Source organism: Zalophus californianus, chromosome 14, assembly GCF_009762305.2.
Source record: "Zalophus californianus isolate mZalCal1 chromosome 14, mZalCal1.pri.v2, whole genome shotgun sequence".
Taxonomy (NCBI): Eukaryota; Metazoa; Chordata; class Mammalia; order Carnivora; family Otariidae; genus Zalophus; species Zalophus californianus.
The window spans coordinates 47,983,303-48,002,578 of NC_045608.1; the positions used below are offsets into that span (position 1 = coordinate 47,983,303).

General features: G+C 38.1%; 1 long non-coding RNA gene across 1 annotated transcript in view; it reads right to left on the minus strand.

Annotated features, from left to right (window-relative positions):
* Positions 1-578: 578 nt before the first annotated feature.
* LOC113913155 overlaps positions 579-19,276 on the minus strand; it is a 103,320-nt gene continuing 84,622 nt past the window's right edge. Inside the window, exon 5 of the long non-coding RNA XR_003517110.2 lies at positions 579-1,009. This is a non-coding gene — a long non-coding RNA (uncharacterized LOC113913155). The remainder of the gene's footprint in view (positions 1,010-19,276) is intronic.

Below are 19,276 nucleotides of genomic sequence, written 5' to 3' on the forward strand. Positions count from 1 at the left end.
AATTTAAAATTACAGATGTGACTAGTGTTATATTTCTATTGGGCTGGACTATTGGAGATCCTAAAGAGAATGAAGCAAACTGATAAGGGGAGGTTATGTAAGGTTGGCTTTTTCTGAAAAATCAGAGCACTGAAAAGTTCTTCATCTGCAAAAAAACCCAAACCAAACCAAACCAAACAAACAAACAAACAAACAACCCCCCCACAAAAAAAACAGAGATCTACAATATGTTTATTTCTACCTGACAAATGTCAAAAACTGTGGTTTTCAAGCGCTTCAGCAGACCAGGGTTAGCGGACAGGACTATGACTTAGGACAATGCTTTGTGCACAGGCTGTAGCACTTACAATATGCCTTACATTGCATAACGTTGTATAGTATTTGATAAATCAACAAGTGAATGAATATCTTCCTTATCTTGACTACAGCGTTTTGGTAGCATGATGTATGGATTTTATTCATTTTTCTTCATTGCACAGTGCCTGACGCACAGCAAGGGCTCAGCAAATATTTGTGGAAGGAATGGCAGCTTAGGGGTCCTGGGGAGGAAAGTGGGTGACGATGCAAAGGGCCGCACCACCTGGGAATATTTGGTTTGGCTAAATGCAAACACAGTTCAAACTAACAAACTCACCAAATAAGGCCCTGGCCTCATCATTCTTAAAGCCATAGGTCGGGGCTTCAGTTGTACCTTATTTAATTATGAAATGTGCTATTCAGCATGCCATTTAATGTTTGTGGCACATTCTCCAGGTTGCAATTTGCATAGCAGGAAATGAGTCCAGAGTGTACATTTTCGTGAAAGATTTCAGAAACTCTAAAAAGAGACCTGAAAATTAGAATATCTGTGATTCCCTTGGTGCTAACTGCACAGAAAGAAAATGCAGGCATTTAGAAATTCAACGAACATCAACAAGTCAGCAGTGGACAATCCAGTCTGGGCTAAATGGAGTGTTTCCACAGATGCTTCCAAGTCTTCTCCCCTTCTCTCTTCTGTTTTCTCTTCATTCTATCCAAATTTAAAAAATAAAATTGATACAAATATAACAGAGAGATTGAGGTCAGAAAATCGAGGTTTTTATTTAGCAAAAGCAAGAACACAAAATATTTTGCAAAAATAGGAAATAAAAAAATAGTTTCAGATTCTACAACAGGCAGCCAATCATGTGCTTTGACTATCAGCAAATATAGGGTGCAGGAAAGATTTTCTTTCAAGGATAGGATATTTCATATTAAAAAACCCCACCCAAGTAATCATTCTGGCACACATAAAAAGCTGAGAAACCCAATAGATTTAAATATCATTCTTAGTGTGGCTTAGTGTTGTTTTATTTTGAATTAAATATGGGGATGTACACCAGAATCTTAATAGCTCTTTGATCTTAATCTGGACCTGGGAGAGTCCAATTTCAATATGATGTATTATCCACACTTGGAAATACTGTGGGTCAATTCAGGGTGTCCAGACAATAGCTTTATGCAGTAAAGTTAAATGGAAAAGGGTCATCATGACACAAAACCCCTTTAAATGTGTTCCTCTCTGCATATGAAACCTCGAGTTGTCTCAGCTGGGTTGGCCCCTAAGATCCAGGGTTAAATTGTTAGATAACATATTTTGTCTCCATTGATGTTTATATTTTTTTCTTGAATATAGCCAAGGAAAACTGGATCTATAAGCAAGATGTTGAGACCATAAAATATATCTGTACCAAGGAGATATCAAGGGCAGCAAAATTATTCTAGGTGATTCTATATTGGTCCATACATGACAGTATACATTTGTCAAAACCCATGAATGTACAATAATAAAGTGAACTTTGTGATAATGGGTGAAAGTTAGCTCATCAGTTGTAACTACGCTGGGGCGGGATGGTGATGATGGGAGGTTGTGTGTGGGGTGGGGAGGGAGTATGGGAGAACTCTGTAGTTTCTGCTCGATTTTAATGTGAACCTAAAACTTCTAAAAAACAAAAGCCTATTATTTAATAAATGTCTTATATTTTATATCTATATCTGCATCTGTCTATCTATCTACACCAAGTTGAAAAACATTTTCTACTTAGTGGGAGCTTTCTAAAATGATGCTGGAAGATAGATGAGATGGTATTGGTGGTGTGGCAACCAACATAAGGCAAGGAAGAAAGAAACCCCCTTGACCTCACAGACTAGGGGACAAGAAAGAAATCTTAAAGAAAGAAAGAGAGAGAGAGAAGTAAGAGAGTGCTGTGGTTGTCCTGAGATTCTGTCTTGCTCACAGTCGGGATATATGGCCATGAAGTCTAGCAGGGGAGGTGGCGATTGCTACCTATTGTGTGAGATCCCGGATGATGGGATGAGTCATATATGCACACTTAGAGAGTAGCCTAAGACTAGTTGAACATGATCAAATAAACAAGGCATTTAAAAATCAGCCAGAAGAGAAAGCAGCTAGAACATTGCTTGCCCATAAGAAAGAAAGGACTAAAAATGCAAAGGAACAAATATAATGGTAACAGTAGCAATGAGGAGTGGGATCTCAGACACCAGCAACAAAAATCTATCTCAATCCATTATTAAGAATAAATATACTGAGGGCTGAAATAGGAGAGTTGGTACCACGGCAGGGGATAATTTTTTAAACCAGCTGCTGGTGGTTTTTTTTTTTTTTTTTGGCATGATGAGATGATCTCAGGTAAGAGAAATTTTGGACTGAATATCGAGAAAAAAAATTCCTGACTGTGAGAACTATTGGATTACAAAGCGGTCTCTCAAGGGAAGAAGTAGAAACTCCATCTGCACTGCTCTGGGAATAGGTTTGTTAGTTAAATTGTATTCCTTTTCTTAGTTGACTGCTTGACATTTCAGCAACAGAACCAAATAATTCATGGGTCAGCTAAGAAGAGTGCTTATTATAATCATCTTTTAAAATCTCCACTAACAGCAGTGAATTAGAAAAAAATATATCGTTACTATTTTATTCTATGTGATAAAGCCTGCCAGGTTTTTACAGTGTGAAACCTGTTCTTCAATACTCTTGGTTTGCTTCTCAAATGATCACTGATATCTATAAAAAAGAATGTCCTGGCAGTGCTAAGAAAACAGCATTTGAGAGAAGACTAGAAATAATGAAGAGGGGATTGTGTCCACTGTTTGTACAAGACTGCTGGTAGAATCTTAACCATCCTTTAGACTTCAAATAATAACCTTGCTAATAATAAACTAGATTAAAGCCAATAACAAACCAAATGACTTTTAATTCTCTTGGAAGCAGAAAGGAAAAAACAACAGTTAAAGTAAAAGAAGGCTTGCAGAGAATCAATAAATTAAGAACTGCAGATTGTGACATTATTATCCTGTAAATACTCCTTAGTGGTTCTTCCAGGAACTCTTCAAACAAAGGAATAGAAAATTAACAAAATCCCATCCAACATTAGCATGGAACAAACACAGTAAAGGTGAGATCCTAGTCTTAGGGCGTGGAGAGGGGCCCAGAGCAATTCCCTCCATAATCTCAGCTTCTAACATCTTTAATAGAGTTAGAAGTGGCTGTCCGGGGCAGCCTCAAAAGGCACAAGAAGCTAAGAAGAATCCAAAATGGACAGTGCACAATTTGGACACGGTGCCAGGCAGCCACCCTCAACATCCCATACATAGAACCCATTTGCCACTGCATAAATATAAGTTTTGGATAGTTGTGGCCACTTATGGAATCCTTTTGCCCTACCTGTCACCTGTCTGGAGCTTCTGCCATTGGACTCTCTGATCATCCATGATTGGCAAGTACCAAGAATCGTCCCTTCCTGAGAGCAGATGAGGATCAGCTAGCTTTCATCATGGAGGTGGGCATGCCCATTTAAAAGACACACGCCAGTTTGGGATTTAGTTAATTACAATGACAATGTTAACTCCCTTGGATTAGAGCACATTTAGAGCTGGAACCATATGTGTGTTGGTTAAAGTGATGCCAGTTACTAAGATGTCATTGTGTCTTAATAGTAACTGCTGGAATCCTAAGGATGGAAACCTAGGCAGAGCTTAGAAGGGTACCTGCATATTTACTCTATCTCTTCTTGGGAAATTCACACCACATGAGAGGGAAACCATTGACTTGGGGATCAAATGTTCACTCACTCATTTGAGCAGTCAGTAAGTAATTATTTATTGGAATTCAGAGGTAACCAAAAGTACAATAGTCCTTGCTCTTCAGGAACATGAATTTTTGAATCCTTGCTCTATTACCAATCGCATATGAGACTATGACCAAAGTAAGCTTTCTGAAACTCAGTTTTCCCACTGGGAAAATGGGTGCTATTAACACCTACCAAAGAGTGTGGCTCTGAGAGTAAGCCATACATGTAGAGACAAAGCCTCAGCATTTAACAAGCCCTCAGTAAATGTCTTCTAAGCACCCGTTCATGCTTTCAGCTCTGAACTATTTTGCTATTTGTATGCACTTTACTAATTAGACTCCAGGGTTATCTGGTTAGTATTGTATATAAGCAAGGAGAGTATAAGGACCAATCTTCACATACAGTGACATCTTTGTGAAACAACCTTAGAAGGAGGAGCTGAAAAGACATACAATCACAATGAATGTGTCAAAAATAACTTTTATGGATGCTAAACTATCTCTTCCATCTTTTGCTGAAAAAGCTGTATAAAGGTGGGATTCAATAAAGCAAAAGTCAACCAGGACATAAGAAACCACAATCAAATTATTTTGATTCATCAACATTGGATTCTAAACATAGTAAGGTTATATTAGCTCACATCAAATATATAATAAAAGTATATAAAAGCACTTAGAATGTTGAGATCATCTAGTTCAGCTTCTTTACAGATGAAACCTTTGCCAATATTGACGAAATAAAAGTAACAGAACTGGTAGGTGACAAGAGACTGGACCAGAAATGCCCACTTATAATTTCTTATAATGTCCCTTTCATCTTCATAATTGTATAGAAACATATCAATTTATAAGATTTATTGATTTTAGAGAGAGACAGTGCATGTGTGCGAGTGGGGGCAGGGACAGAGTGAGAGAATCTCAATCAGACTCCCCACTGAGCAGAGTTCCTTTCAGGGTTCCATCCCATGACCCGTGAGATCATGACCTGAGCAGAAAGCATGAGTGGGATGCTCACGCAACTGAGCCGCCCAGGCACCCCAGAAATATATTTGACACTGTATAGTTAATCAACTATATTCCAGACACTATTCTAGACACTTTGAATAGAGTGTCTAGAATATAGTTTAGTGGGGAAGATAGGTAATATAGTAAAGATGCAGTCTAGTTTTTGGATCAGTGAAGAGCCCCCAAAGGATTATCATTTAGTTGAAGCCCAATGCATGAGGTTGGAAAGTGGGGGAAGAAAGTGGGGAGGAGGAGGTGGGCAAGGAAGAGTTGCTGCTGAGCTGGGAGGCAGAAAGCCTGAGGTGTGAGGAAAGGAAAGGGAAGGCCAGCAGGGAGGGTGGAGAGAGATGACTCTCAAGAGATGAGTTAGAAAGGGCTTGGAAATTCAAGGTAGAGTTTGAGTGTTACCCTAAGTGGAATAGGAAGACTTGGAGAAGTTTTAGTAGAGAAGTTGAAATGATGATATTTGCATTTTGGTGTGATCAGTCTGGCTGCATTGTGGAGAAACAGTTGGAGAAAAGAGCAGAGGCAGAGGGCTATTAGGGGTCATGGATGAACTGATGATGGCGTGAAGGTGAAATGAAATGAACCAATGTGAGAGGTATTTGCAAGGTGAAAGTGGGACTGGGGACTTGGTGATTGGATATGGGGGCAGTGAGGGTATGGGAAAAGTCAGGACTTATTTTCAGGCTCAACACATGGAACCCATGCAGAGAGAAGAGGAGACAATCAGGGACCACCCATGGTGATGGGGGGGGAGGTGTTGAATTTAAGATGCTAGAAGATACATGGTAATCCTGTCCCCCAAACTGCAAGAGATTTCCAACACAGAGCCCATTATACAACAGTATCATCACATGGGAAAGATAATAAAAAATGGAGATGGAAAACATTTTACCAGACATTTGGAGGAAATGCAAATTTCCTAGAAAGGTGTTTGCAACCGGAAGCAAATCCTTGGGCAGATGGAGCTAAGAGAGTTGGAAGAACGTTCCCCAAGCAAAACTCCGGTGGTAGTAAACACACTGGGTAAGTGACAAATGCATTGGGATGTTGTGAAAGATGTGTTTGCAGTCGGGCTCAGAGAGCACAGAGAGCCATACGTGGATTAGGTGCACCTGTGCATAGCACAGAACAAAACAGTGGTGCCTTCTCTCTCACCAGAGAGGAAACTAATGACAAATGGGAACTTCCAAATTGCCCCCAGACCTTCACACTTGCAAGAACATTGATAGCTTTGCCTGTGCAAATGACCTCTTCTCTTTTCCCTCCAGCTTCTGGTCAGCACACCTTCTATTTCTGAGTCACTCCAAAATTGGGAAGAAGCAGAGGCAGCCTCTTTGACCAGCTTTGCAGACTAGGACTCTGCTTCTGGCCCCCCATGTCACCCTTGTTTCTTTAGAGAAAAAAAAACATATTTTTTCCAAGTGTTCAACCCCTCTGCTCTACCAAATCTCTAAAACACAAATCTTTCATGAAATTACCTAGTACTAGCTTGTCAGAATTACTCGTGATTGGTGTCTTAGTTAGGATTCCTCTGGAAGCCGACTCTGAGACAAGGACAAGTGGGAAGTGTGTGGGAGGGATGAAGGGACACTGCAGGGGAGTAGGGGAGTGAGATAAGGAAAGGCAGGGAGCCAGGGAAAGGGTGTATTATCAAGGCAGCTGCCACTGTAGGTGACTGGCAATTAATCAGAATTATCTCACGTAAAAGATGAAGGAGCTAGGGTATTTATATATCAAATGTATACATCAGTCATGGGTCGAGGACTTTAGGTGGGTGTGTGGGTGGATGAGGGCTGTTAATTCTCATGTATTAAGCAAAGTGTTAAGAGAAAGCCCTCAGGCACAGAAATACATACCCTGGCAGTGGGAGGTCCAGAGTTGTATATTGCAGAGGTGAGGATGAAGAGATATGAGCAGGACCCTTAGAGTGTCTCCTAAAGTTAGCAACAACGTGGGCTTCCCAAGTTGGGTGGAGGGAGGTCTCGAGATAGACTGAAAGGTCATTGGCAACAGATACACACACACATATCCACCAGGAGAGATGTGTGACTTCAAGGCTTACTGAAAGCAGAAGAAAGAATTCAGAAAGCCATTTTATCATTGCAGTGGGGAGAGAGACCAAGCAAGAGAAAATAGACAAAAAAGATTTCATCCAAGAGGGTTATGACAACATCGTTGGGGTCATTTGACAGAAAGGCAGCTCTGTCTGAGTGCTAGCAGGTTCTTGAGAAATTACAGGAGAAAAAAGGGTTGGTTGACCTTGTTCAGGTCAGGTGCTATCTGACCATTTGATAGATCTTAGCTACCTACCTTGGCACTTCAGGTATACCTCAAGCAATAAAGATAAAATTGTACAATCCAAATATGGTGAAAAGTTGTCAGTGAAGTACAAACAACTCCAAATATATAAACCTTAGTGATACATTTCTCTACAAGAGGCTCTGATCTATAAGGATTAATGACCCAAATTAGTATGCCAAAGCATCCTTTCAGTTTCTTAAAGAAAATTTAGGGTGAGGTACTTTAAGAAGATAATCGGACATTCATAAGAGGCTGGTTCTGAGATTCAGAAGTCCTGGGAAGCAATCCCTAAAACCTGGACCCCAGATTAAGGGGTTCTGAGTACTACATCTGGAAGGAAGCATATCACTCTGTAACAGATACACAGGATCTCATGAAAAAGAACACAATGTCACCCAACCTAGGATCTTCCCTCCTAGTCCTTACGTCTCCTATTTCACAGACATCCATCTGCTTGGCTATCTAGGCAACCTCTGCTGGCAGAAGTGAAAGCCCATAGACTCCCAAGAAGAATGGAGACAACGTGGTCCTCGAGGCCTAGAAAAAAACCTGACAGATATGTCAGTGTGACTGTACCAAATATCTGATCTTTGCATATCCTTGGTTCAATTTAAGAACTTCTTAAGAGTGCCTTAGAGATATGAGCCTTCAGTACTAATTTTAAACACATTCCAGCAAGGCTAGAATGACAGTATCACATGGTGGTTGAGAGCGCAAGGCCTCAAGTCAAGAGTATCAAGTTCAGATCCTGGCTCTTTCCCCTCACTGAATGTATGACCAAGGCTTAAATACTTTCTTCTTTAAGTCTTTATTTTCTCATCTAAAATGAGTCAGAATAATATCTACATAATAAAGTTGTGATGAGTAAAGGAGCTAGTGAATAAAGCACCCTACCTGGCAAGGAGTCAATACTCAGCATCATTTAACTAGCACACCAGGAGTGACAGCAGCCGTGGGGGTGATGGTGGCTGTGTTGATGGTGATCGTAGAAGAAAAGCTCAAACTTCCATCAGGATGCTGGTCACTAGGACTATTTACCCAATATTCTCACCTCCCCTCCTTCTAGGCACACAGTAGGGTTGCACCGCTTTGTTCACTTTGGAGTTAGATGTGCCCTTGTGGCTCACTATGGCCAAGAAATGCATGTTATTACTTTGGGGAAGCTTCCAGAATCATCGAACAATCTGCCATACACCCTTTTTCTCTCTGCTCTAAAAATCATCAATGTTTCTGTTAGTGGTTATTTCTTCCTCTTTGATCACAGAGGGAAGACAACACGGAGCACAGGCCCCAGCTGATCCATAATGGGCAGGTGGCATGAGCATAAATGAAGCTTTGTTGTCTTCCACCAATGAGATTTGGGGATTGTTTGTTTCCAGAGTATAACCCAGGCCATCCTGACTGATATGACTGATTTCGTGTCAAAGCTTCTTCTCTGAAATGGTGATTTTGATATGCAGGAAATATCTGACTCAGCACCATATTCTGGCTTCCATCTCCCCATTTTCAATAGAGCCTTTATTTCCAAAAGGAAATTATTATATAAAATGCTTGGGGATTCTCTTCATTAACAGTTACAAAATGCCTGTTTTTTGTAAAGAACGGAAAGACAGCAATGTGCCCTTTTGCATCTACGTCTTTTGAAGCAATGTAGTTCTTCATTTCAGAAACATAGTTATAGCTTCTCTTTGTTGTTAAATTGGTTGGTCCAGAAATTTATACACAGAACGGGTGGTAGATATTTCCTCTATGACACATCTAGTGTTATCCTGTAGGGTACCCATTGCTAAGGTGATCAAACTAATTCATTCCAGTTAAAGGACACACACAGTCAAATCTACCCTATTTTAAATACTCTTTTACATTCATTGATGGTAATAATTTCTTGTCACAAGGAATCTAAACCAGGTCTGAATCTACAATATGAGAATATAGCATTATGACTAACCACCAGCGTTAGGATTGCTTGAAATGCCTGCTACTACATTGGCAGGAACTCCAGTCCCTTCACCTGGACATCATATACCATCTCTAGATACAACATGCATGCAATGAAAGCCAAATTCAAAAATACTACTAAACTAAATCCAGAAAGAACAATGTGTGTTAGTTCTAGTTTGTACGTGGCAATTAATCTCAGGAGTGGAAGAGATGGAAAGAGAAGGGACATAAAATGTAGTGAGCGACTATAGAGCTTTACGAAACTACTGACACTGGAGATACCATAGGGAACAAGATAGGCTCCACCCCCAGAGTCCAGCATTCTTGTGACTGAGATGGACCAAAACTAAAGAAACAAAAACCTCTCGTAGGAAATAGCAAAATAAATAAAATACTTTTAAAGTGCTGTAAGTGCAGTGAAAACAAACAAACAGACATTTGGATTACATCCAAGGGCAACTGAAGCCATCAAAGGAAGAATAAGGTGATTCAATTTAGGTTTTTATAACCTGTGTAACTACCACACATAAAAAGATACAGAACACTTCCCTCACCCCTGGTGTCCTTGTCAGTCAAAACCACCACCAACCCCACTTCTTCCTTCCTCGTGTTGATCAGATTTCTGCCATCATGCATAATCTTGGACTTCATGGAAATAGAATCACGTAGGGTGTACTTGTTTGTGTCCGACTTCGTTTACTTAACATATTTTTGAGATTCATCAATGTTGTTGTGTGTATCAACAGTTTCATTCATTTTTATTTCTGAAGATTGTATTGTATTCAACTCTATGCCTATACCCCAATTGGACTATGCATTCACCTATTGATGAACATTAGTATTGTTTCCATTCTCTGGCTATTATAAGTAAAGTTGCTCTCAACATTTTTATCCAAGTGTTTGGTAGACTTTTGTTTTCATTTTTCTTGGGTTAAACAGATAGAAGCAGAGATGTTGTGGCCATAGGGAAGGTATATGTTTGATTTTATAAGGAATTTACAGTTCCAAAAATAGTTGTACCATTTTACAGTCTTACCAGCCAAACATGAGACTTTTGTTTGTTTCACATCTACATTAACATTTAGCAATGTTGGGTTTTTTAAATTTTATTTTAGCCATTCTAGTGAGAGGGAAATGATATCTCACTGTGCTTTTAATTTGCATTTTCATGTTGATTAATGATGTTGAACACTTTTTCTTGTGCATTTTGGACATTCATATATCTTCTTTTGTCTGTTCAAGTCTTTGCCCATGTTGTATAAGGTGGTTGAATGTAAGATATATTTATGTATACAGATATGAGTTATTTGTCAGATATAACTTTGCATTGCAAATAGGCCTCCTAGTCTGTGGCTTGCCTACTCATTTTCTTAAAGATGTTCTTTTAATTTTTCTAAAGTTCAAAATTATCAATTTTTTTCTTTAATTTGTCCTAAGAAATCTTTGCCTATGCCCAGGTAATATTATGTTCTTCCATGTTTTCTTCTAGAAGCTTCATTGTTCTAGCTTTTACATTAGACCAATGAACCATCTCAAATTAATTTTTAAGTTACATATTCCCATACATACATTTTATATATGTATAGAGGTTGAGGGGTTTTTTTCCACATGGACATCCAATTGTTCCAGCAGTATTTGTTAAGAAGAGTTTCTTTTCCTTGTTAATTGACTTAAGACCTTGTAAAAATTAACTGACCATATTTTGTGGGTCTATTTCTGGACTCTATAATGCTCCATTGACCCATTTGTTTACCCTTATGCCAATGCCACTTTATCTTGATTAAAGTTCTAAAGCAAATATTGCAACTATCAAATTTTGTTTTTTCAAAATCATTATGACTATTCTAGATTCTTCGCACTTTCATAATAATTTTAAATCACCCCCTGGGTTTTTGATTGGGATTATGTTGAATCTCAAGATCAATATGGGGAAAACTGACATCTTGACAATATTGAGTCTCCAATCCAAGAATGTGGTATCTCTCTATTTTTAATTATGTCTTTAGTATCTCTTAGCAATGTTTTATAGTTTTCAGTACAAAGATCTTACATATCTTTTGATGGATTTATGCCTAGGTATTTGATGTTTTGCTACTGTAATAAATGCTTTAATCTTATTTCCCAATTGTTTTCTGCTAGTGTGTAACATTATAATTGATTTTTACATATTAACCTTGTATTCTGCAACCACAGTAAAGCTACCTCCTAGTGTTAGTTGTTTCCTTTTGTTTTGTTTGTAAATCCCATTACGGTTTCCTGTGCACACAATAATTGGAAGTTTTACTTCTTCCTTTCCAATACATATGTTGTTTGTTTATTTTCCTTGTCTTATTTCCCTGGCCAGGACTTCCAGAATAATATTTAATAGAAGCAGCATATCAGTTATATTTTTTTACTAACACTCTAACTTTTTAGAGTGGTTTAACATTCACAGCAAAATTGAGGAGAAGGTACAGAGATTTCCCATATGTAGGTTTCACCTGCTATCCAAAAGTAGTATTTCTGTGAAAATTTTCATAAACCAAAATGGCATGAAATGAAGAAGCAATTACCATTAAGTTATATGGAAAAAGTTTTGAGCTTTCCCAGACCCAAAAAATAACCTCCATTAGGCTTTTCTGATATCTTAGGATACATCTTGTTAACAGATGCACAAAATAAAGATAAATCACAGATGTGCACAGACACAGTTCAAAGCTATGGTGGCTTGATGCGGGGATGCTGAGTGTAGTTCCCGAGGAAGGAGTTTGGCGGGGCCACTCTTGTTGCTCAGGGTGTGCACTGCCGCTATAAAGGTTCTCTGCAAAACAAACACTGAATACTATTTTTGCTTTTTGCCTTTTTCTGTGAAAGCAAAAATCCTCTTTGGATTTCTTTCAGTTAGTGAAAATAAGTACTATGGTAGGTCTTTTGTAGTGGAATAACATTAACTTTTGAAAAGTGTGACCCTTACCCTGATACATGAACAGTGTCCCGTATTATGAACAACCCTAGTAGAGTGGTACATCTGCTACAGTTGATGAACCTTACACTGACACCAAAATCACCCAAAGTTTATAGTTTACATTTTGGTTCATTCCTAGCATTGTACTTTCTTTGGGTTTTCAAAAATGCATAATGATGTGTAGCCATCATTATTACATCATACAGAATATTTTCACTGGCCTAAAAATCCTCTGTGCTCCACCTATTTATCCCTCCCCAATCCCCAAAACCATGGCAACCACTGATCTTTTTACTGTCTCCATAGTTTTGCCTTTTCCAGAAGATTATAGAGTTGAAATTACACAATATGTACAATTTTCAGATTGGCAACTTTTACACAGTAATATGCATGTAAGTGTCCTCCGTGTCTTCTCATGGCTTGACAGCTCATTTCTTTTTAGCACTGAATAATATTCCATTGTCTGGATGTACCAGAATTTATCCATTCAACTACCGAAGGACATCTTGGTTGCGTCCAATTTTTGGCATTGTGAATAAATCTGTTAAAACATCTATGCACAGGTCTTTGTGTGGACATGTTTTCAACTCCTATGTGTAAATACAAGGAGCACATTTGCTGGACCATATGGTAAGAGTATCTTTAGTGTTTTAAGAAACCACCAAACTGTCTTCCAAAGTAGCTGTACCATTTTATATTCCCAGTAGCAATGGATGAAAGTTCCTGCTGCTCCACATCCTCACCAGGATTTAATATTGTCAGTGTTCCAAATTTTGACCATTCTAATAGGTGTGTAGTGGTATATCATCGATGTCCTAATTTGCATTTCCCTGATAACATACGATGTAGTGTATCTTTTCATATGCTTGTCTGCTATCTTTATATTCTTTAATGAGGTATTTATTGAGGTGTTTGGCCCACTTTTTTAAAGGTTGCTTGTTTTCTTATTGTTGAGTTTTAAGAATTCTTTGTATATTTTGGATTAACAGTTCTTAAGCAGATGTGTCTTTTGCAAATATTTTCTCCCAGTCTGTGGCTTGTCTCCTAAGATTCTTGATATTGTCTTTTGCAAAGCAGAAGCTTTTCATTTTAACAAAGTACACCTTATCAATTATTTTTTTCATGAATTGTGCCTTTGGTGTTGTATTTAAAAAGTCATTGCCGGGGTACATTGTTGGTTCAGTTGGTTAAGTGTCCGACTCTTGGTTTCAGCTCAGCCCATAATCTCATGGTCATGGGATGGAGCCCCGCATTGGGCTCTGCACTCAGCAGGGAGTCTGCTTCTCTCTCTCTCTCTCTCTCTCCCTCTGCCCCTCCCCTCACTCGTGCTTGCTCGCTCGCTCTCTTTCTCTAAAATAAATAAATAAATCTTAAAAAATAAAAAATAAATAAAAAATCATTGCCATTATACCCAAAGTCATCTAGGTTTTTTGTCTTCTCTTCTAGGAGCTTTACAGTTTCACATTTTACATTTAGATCTGTGATCATTTTGAGTTAATTTTTGTAAAGGTGTAAAGTCTATACATAGATTCATTTTTTTTTGCATGTGGATGTCCAATTGATCCTGCACCATTTGTTGAAAAGACTATCATTGCTCCATTGTATTGCCCTTGCTCCCTTATCAAAGGTCAGTTGACTATATTTATTTGTTTTAATTCTGGGCTCTCTTTCCTGTTCCTTTGATCTATTTGTCCATTCTTTCACCAAAAGCATGCTATCTTTATAGTAAGTCTTGAAGTTGGGTACTGTCCTCTAACTTTGCTCTTCCTCTTCAATATTTTGTTGGCTATTCTGGTCTTTTGCCTCTCCACATAAACTTAGAATCAGTTTGTTATCCACAAAATAACTTGGTTGGATTTTTAATTGGGATTGCATTGAGTGTAGAGATCAAATTGGGAAAAACTGATATCTTAGCAACATTGAATCTTCTTATCTATGAAGACGGAATATGTCTCCACTTCATCAGTTCTTTGATTTCATTCATCAGTTTTGTATAGCTCTTGCACATATTTTGTTAGATTTATGCCCAGGTATTTCATTTTTGGGGTGCTAATGTAAACGGGTATTCTGTTTTAAATTTCCAATTCCACCTGATGGTAGATAAGAAAGTGATTGACTTTTATATGTTAACCTTGTATCCTACGACCTTGCTAAAATTGTTTATTAGTTCCAGGAGTCTGTCAGTTCTTTCAGATTTTCTACACAGATATCCATGTCATCTGCAAATGAAGTCAGTTTTGTTCCTTCCTTCTCAATCTGTGCATCTTTTATTTCCATTTCTTATCTTATTGGATTAGCTTAGACTTACACTGTGATGTTGAAAAGATGTGGTGAGAGAAGGCATTCTTGCCTTGTACTTGACCTTAGTGGGAAAGCTTCTAGTTTCTCATAATTAAGCATGATATTAGCTGTATGGTTTTTGTAGATACTCTTTATAAAGATGAGGAAGTTCCCCTCTATTCCTACTTTACTGCAAGCTTTTATAATGATTGGGTGTTGGATTTTGTAAAATGCTTTTCCTGCATTGATCGATATGGTCATGTAATTTTTCTTTTTTGGACTATTGATGTGATGGGTTACACTGATTTTTTTTTTATTATCTTATGTTAATCATCATACATTACATCATTAGTTTTTGATGTACTGTTCCATGATTCATTGTTTGCGTATAACACCCAGTGCTCCATGCAGTGCATGCCGTCTTTAATACCCATCACCAGGCTAACCCATCCCCCCACAGCCTCCCCTCTAGAACCTTCAGTTTGTTTCTCAGAGTCCACAGTCTCTCATGGTTCGTCTCCCCCTCCGATTTGCCCCTTTCATTTCTCCCTTCCTACTATCTTCTTCTTTTTTTTTTTTTTAACATATAATGTATTATTTGTTTCAGAGGTACAGGTCTGTGATTCAACAGTCTTACACAATTCACAGCACTCACCATAGCACATAGCCTCCCCAATGTCTATCACCCAGCCACCCCATCCCTCCCACCCCCCACCACTCCAGCAACCCTCAGTCTGTTTCCTGAGATTAAGAATTCCTCATATCAGTGAGGTCATATGATACATGTCTTTCTCTGATTGACTTATTTCACTCAGCATAACACCCTCCAGTTCTATCCACGTCGTTGCAAATGGCAAGATTTCATTCCTTTTGATGGCTGCATAATATTCCATTGTATAAATGAATAAATATATATATACACACACACAATGGAATATGTGTGTATATATATATATATATATATATATATATACACCCACACAATGGAATATGTGTGTGTATATATATATATATATATATATATATATATATATATATATACACCACATCTTCTTTATCCATTCATCTGTCGATGGACATCTTGGATCTTTCCATAGTTTGGCTATTGTGGACACTGCTGCTATAAACATTGGGGTGCACGTACCCCTTCAGATCCCTCCATTTGTATCTTTGGGGTAAATACCCAGTAGTGCAATTGCTGGGTCATATGGTAGCTCTATTTTCAACTGTTTGAGGAACCTCCATACTGTTTTCCAGAGTGGTTGCATCAGCTTGCATTCCCACCAACAGTGTAGGAGGGTTCCCCTTTCTCCGCATCCCCGCCAACATCTGTCGTTTCCTGACTTGTTAATTTTAGCCATTCTGACTGATGTGAGGTGGTATCTCATGGAGGTTTTGATTTGGATTTCCCTGATGCCGAACGATGTTGAGCCCTTTTTCATGTGTCTGTTGGCCATTTGGATGTCTTCTTTGGAAAAATGTCTGTTCATGTCTTCTGCCCATTTCTTGATTGGATCATTTGTTCTTTGGGTGTTGAGTTTGATAAGTTCTTTATAGATTTTGGATACTAGCCCTTTATCTGATAGGTCATTTGCAAATATCTTCTCCCATTTGGTCGGTTGTCTTTTGGTTTTGTTGACTGTTTCAGAGAAGAGAAATTCAGATCAGAGCAGAAATCAAGGAAATAAAAACCAAAAGAAGAGTAGAACAGATCAACGAAACTAGGAGCTGATTCTTTGAAAGAATTAACAAGATTGATAAACCCCTGGCCAGACATATCAAAAAGAAAAGAGAAATGACCCAAATCAGCAAAATCATGAATGAAAGAGGAGAGATCACAACCAACACCAAAGAAATACAAACAATTATAAGAACATACTATGAGCAACTATATGGCAGCAAATTAGATAATCTGAAAGAAATGGATGCATTCCTAGAGATGTATCAACTACCAAAACTGAACCAGGAAGAAATAGAAAACCTGAACAGACCTATCACCACTAAGGAAATTGAAACAGTAATCAAAAATCTCCCAAGAAACAAAAGCCTAGGACCAGATGGCTTCCCAGGGGAATTCTACCAAACATTTAAAGAAGAATTAATACTTATTCTTCTGAAACTGTTCCAAAAAATAGAAATGGAAGGAAAACTTCCAAACTTGTTTTATGAGGCCACCATTACCTTGGTCCTAAAACCAAAGACCCCATCAAAAAGGAGAATTACAGACCAATATCCTTGATGAACATGGATGCAAAAATTCTCACCAAAATACTAGCCAATAGGATCCAACAGTACATTAAAAGGATTATTCACCATGACCAAGTGGGATTTATCCCTGGGCTGCAAGGCTGGTTCGACATCCGCAAATCAATCAATGTGATACAATACATTAATAGAGGAAAGAACAAGAACCATATGGTCCTCTCAATAGATGCAGAAAAAGTGTTTGACAAAGTACAGAATCCTTTCTTGATCAAAACTCTTCAGAGTATAGGCATAGAGGGTCCCTACCTCAATATCATAAAAGCCATCTATGAAAAACCCACAGCGAATATCATTCTCAATGGGGAAAAGCTGAGAGCTTTTTCCCTAAGGTCAGGAACGCGGCAGGGATGTCCACTATCACCACTGCTATTCAACATAGGATTAGAAGTCCTAGCCACAACAATCAGACAACAAAAAGAAATCAAAGGCACCCAAATCGGCAAAGAAGTCAAACTCTCACTCTTTGCAGATGATATGATACTTTATGTGGAAAACCCAAAAGACTCCACCCCAAAACTGCTAGAACTCATACAGGAATTCAGTAAGGTGGCAGGATATAAAATCAATGCACAGAAATCAGTGGCATTCCTATACACGAACAACAAGACAGAAGAGAGAGAAATTAAGGAGTCGATCCCATTTACAATTGCACCCAAAACCATAAGATACCTAGGAATAAATCTAACCAAAGAGGCAAAGAATCTGTACTCAGAAAACTATAAAATACTCATGAAAGAAATTGAGGGAGACACAAAGAAATGGAAAAACGTCCCATGCTCATGGATTGGAAGAACAAGTATTGTGAAGATGTCAATGATCCCTAGAGCAATCTACACATTCAATGCAATCCCTATCAAAATACCAACCATTTTTTTCCAAGAAATGGAACAAATAATCCTAAAATTTGTATGGAACCAGAAAAGACCCTGAATAGCCAGAGGAATAGCCAGAGGAATGCCAGAGCAAAGCTGGTGGCATCACAATTCCGGACTTCCAGCTCTATTACAAAGCTGTCATTATCAAGATAGTATGGTACCAGCACAAAAACAGACACATAGACCAATGGAACAGAATAGAGAGCCCAGAAATGGACCTTCAACTCTATGATCAACTAATCTACAAAGCAGGAAAGAATGTCCAGTGGAAAAAAGTCTCTTCAACAAATGGTGTCGGGAAAATTGGACAGCCACATGCAGAAGAATGAAACCGGACCATTTCCTTACACCACACAAAAAAATAGACTCCAAATGGTTGAAAGACCTAAATGTGAGACAGGAGTCCATCAAAATCCTAAAGGAGAACACAGGCAGCAACCTCTTCGACCTCAGCCGCAGCAACTTCTTCCTAGAAACATCGCCAAAGGCAAGGGAAACAAGGGCAAAAATGAACTATTGGGACTTCATCAAGATAAAAAGCTTTTGCACAGCAAAAAAAAAAAAAAAAAAAAACAGTCAACAAAACCAAAACACTGATTGATTTTTTAATGTTGAGTCAGACTTGTATACTTGGGATAACTCCCACTTGGTTGTGGTGTGTAATTATTTTTATACATGGTTGGATTTAACCTGTTAATATTTTGTTGGGGATTTTCCATCTATGTTGATAAGGGATATTGGTCTGTAGTTTTCTTTTCTTGCAATGTATTTGTCTAGTTTTGGTATTTGGTTTCCTGTCCTTATAGAATGACTTAGGAAGTATTCATTCTGCTTCTGTCCTGTAAAAGATACTGTAGAGAATTGGTATAATTTCTTCCTAAATATTTAGTACCTTTCCAGCAGTGAACCCATCTGGGCCTGGTGCTTTCTGTTTTGGAAGGTGATTATTGACTCAATTTTTTTAGTAGATATAGTCCTATCCAGCTTGTCTATTTCTTCTTATGTGGGTTTTGGCAAATTGTGTCTTTCAAGGAATTGGTTCTTTTCATCTAGGTTATCACATTTATATGCATACAGTTGTTAATAGCATTTCTTTATCCTTTTTAACACTCACAGAATCTGTATTGATATTCCTCTTCCATTTCTGATATTACTAATTTGTGTTCTCTCTCTTTATTTCTCAGTTAGCCCAGCAAAGGCTTATCAATTCTATTGATCTTTTCAAAGAGCCAGTTTTTGGTTTCACTGACCTTTCTCTTGATTTCCTATTTTCAGTTTCATTGATTTCTGGTCTGATTCTTATTTTTTTTCTTTCTGCTTATTTTTTATTCAATTTGCTTTTCTTTTTCTAGTTTCCTGAGTTGGAAACTTAGATTATTAATTTTATATCTTTATATATGCCCTCTGTGCTATCCATTTCCCACTAAACACTGCTTTCACTGCATCCCACAAATTTTGACAAGTTGTGTTTTCATTTTCATTTGGTCAAAAATATTTTTGAGTTTCTCTTGTAGTTTCTTCTTTGACCCAGCTGTTATTTAGAAGTGTATT